General features: G+C 38.1%; 1 long non-coding RNA gene across 1 annotated transcript; it reads right to left on the reverse strand.

The window, feature by feature from the left end:
- Positions 1–678: 678 nt before the first annotated feature.
- LOC310698932 lies at positions 679–2,243 on the reverse strand. Its single transcript, XR_014521835.1, has 3 exons — positions 2,128–2,243; positions 1,110–1,182; positions 679–787 (listed from the first exon to the last, which is right to left on the reverse strand). It is a non-coding gene; the product is annotated as an uncharacterized lncRNA (long non-coding RNA).
- Between the last annotated feature and the right edge of the window lie 297 nt (positions 2,244–2,540).

Below are 2,540 nucleotides of genomic sequence, written 5' to 3' on the forward strand. Positions count from 1 at the left end.
AGTTTGCTCTATTTCCACATAAGTTAGCAAATTGTTTTTTGCTTGCTTGCCTGCTTGTTTTTTTAGCCTGCCCCCCCAAAATTGCATAGATTTCTTGGGTGTACATTTCTACTCTGTACATCTTCAGTTTTCACTGCAATCTTGTCAAATTATACACATTTTTGGGGTGGAATTGCATTACAAAATTATAAAGGTACAAATTTTGAAAGATAGTTGTGTAGGTCCAATAATGACAAATTAATGCAGTTTGTATTAGCATGCAAAACAGACAAAATTCTTCCCCATCCCCACTCTTGCCTGTGATGTATGAATGTAGATTCTGAAATACATGGATCTGACAATGCAACACTCTATTTTCTTTAAATATACCACACAGATTGCTCTTCTGCTCACATTAGATGGTACACTGTTGTATGCTTGACATACCATGGTCTCCATTTTAACTAGACATTTTGTCTGTAATCAGTGAAATGGCAATTTTCTTTGAAAGAGAGAAAGTAACTTGTCATGAGATCACCTGGATGGCAGATTACAAGTAAGGCCTCTGCACCTGTATTTCTGATGATGGTGCTCGAGTGAGCTGAGGGTTTTTCTTGCCATTTACTGTCAACAAGATGTACAGCACGTAACAATTACTGGATCCTGAACATCAAGCAAAACAAAGCTCTGTCCCATTACCTGATGCATGATGAGTGTTTTTCAGGAACCACATACTGCTGTGAAGAAATACAACTTCCTTGTTGATTGATTTATAGCTCTGCTTCAGTGCTCATCTTTGTGTTCTTTCCTAAAAGTTTTCATTTTTCAAAAAAAGAAAAACCACATCAATGTGTGCAGCCAAAAGTAGAGATTTGTGTCTGCCAGGACTTATGGCTCATGTGCTGTTGTTTTTTAACTAGAGTTTAGCAAAGACCCCAGTCATAATAGTTATGGGTGTGACAGCAATTCTATTAGAAAATGTCATTTGTTATTCAGAAACTAAACAACCAGCCTGGCTCCTGAAAATGTTGCCTGCAGTGCAAGACTGATATAATTTATTAAGGCAACATTCTGCATTAAAAGACATTTTTGCACTAAATCACTGTAGATGAAAAAAGTGTGACATTTACCTTTTAGGAATATAGACAGTGTTCCAGGAATCAGAGAAGAGTACGGCCAAATATTTATCCACTGGTGAATAACCTATATTAAGAGAAGAAAGCATGTGGAAAGCTTTCAAACGGAACTTGTAAAAGTACTAACAGGCTGTACCTTGAAGATGGAACAGACACTGAGTTTTTTTAAAATAATAATAGTAATAATACTGCACATTTCTACTCTGTTCAGAATTATTCACATAGCTCTCCTGGTGAATTCTTAAGAACCAGAATAGGCAACACATTTTCTTTAGCCAGAATGGGAAGCTGAACACTGGCCTTCCTGGCTGGGGTTTAAAGGTGCTAGACGTTGGAGTCAAATAACATTTGGAGGGCCACAGGTTCCCCATCCCTGGTGACACAGACTGGCAGTGACTTTGCAGGATGTCCGATCAGAATCTTTCCCAGCCACATCTGGAGATTTCAGGTATTGAAACTCTACATGCAAGTCATTATCATATCACAACGTCCTACATGATTAAAAACCCTGGTGGATCAACTCAACTGCCTCTAGCAAAGGATAACTCACCATCTTCCTATGAATTCTGTTCAAGTGTCCAATAGCTATGACAGTTAGATGTTTTCTAACTCAGCCTAGTATACCTGAAGGAGCATCTCCACCCCCATTGTTCAACATGTACGCTGAGGTCCAGCACCAAGGGCCTTCTGGTGATTCCCTTACTGCAAGAAGCAAAGTTACAAGGAACCAGGCAGAGGGCCTTCTCAGTAGTGGCGCTCGCCCTGTGGAACGCCCTCCCATCAGATGTCAAAGAAATAAACAACTATCTGACATTTAGAAGACATCTGAAGTCAGCCCTGTTTAGGGACGTTTTAATGACTGATTTTTTAATGTATTTTTAATCTTTTGTTAGAAGCTGTCCAGAGTGGCTGGGGAAGGAAACCCAGCCAGATGGATGGAGTATAAATATTATTATTATTATTATTATTATTATTATTATTATTATTATTATTATTATTCCCTAACATTTACCTGAAATGTCTACTCATTTGTTCTGATCTGCTACATCCTCTGAGGCACCACAGATATTTGAAGACAGTGGCCATGCTTCTCCTTGAACATTTCTTCTCCAAAATTCTGGTTTCCATGTTCCTCAGCATACTGGCCACCCTCCTCTGACCCAGATAATTATTCCCTTATCTGAACCTTGTACAGAGTATTACTCAATAAACTCTCCACAATAAGAAAAAAGAGTTCCAAAGTTTAACTGCAAACTGTATTTAAATGTGTTACAAAAAACATTGCAAATACAAATCAACACATTGTTCTTAAACAACTAGCAATGCAGTCCATTTTTATTTAGATTCTTACTTGTTAATATCTAGTCAGAGAACTATTCTCTCTCGAGTCTCAGAGAAAGAATGCTGGCACATTCTGAGAGACAT

The sequence above is a fragment of the Podarcis liolepis genome (genome assembly GCF_965112155.1).
Source record: "Podarcis liolepis genome assembly, chromosome: Z".
Lineage (NCBI taxonomy): Eukaryota > Metazoa > Chordata > Lepidosauria > Squamata > Lacertidae > Podarcis > Podarcis liolepis.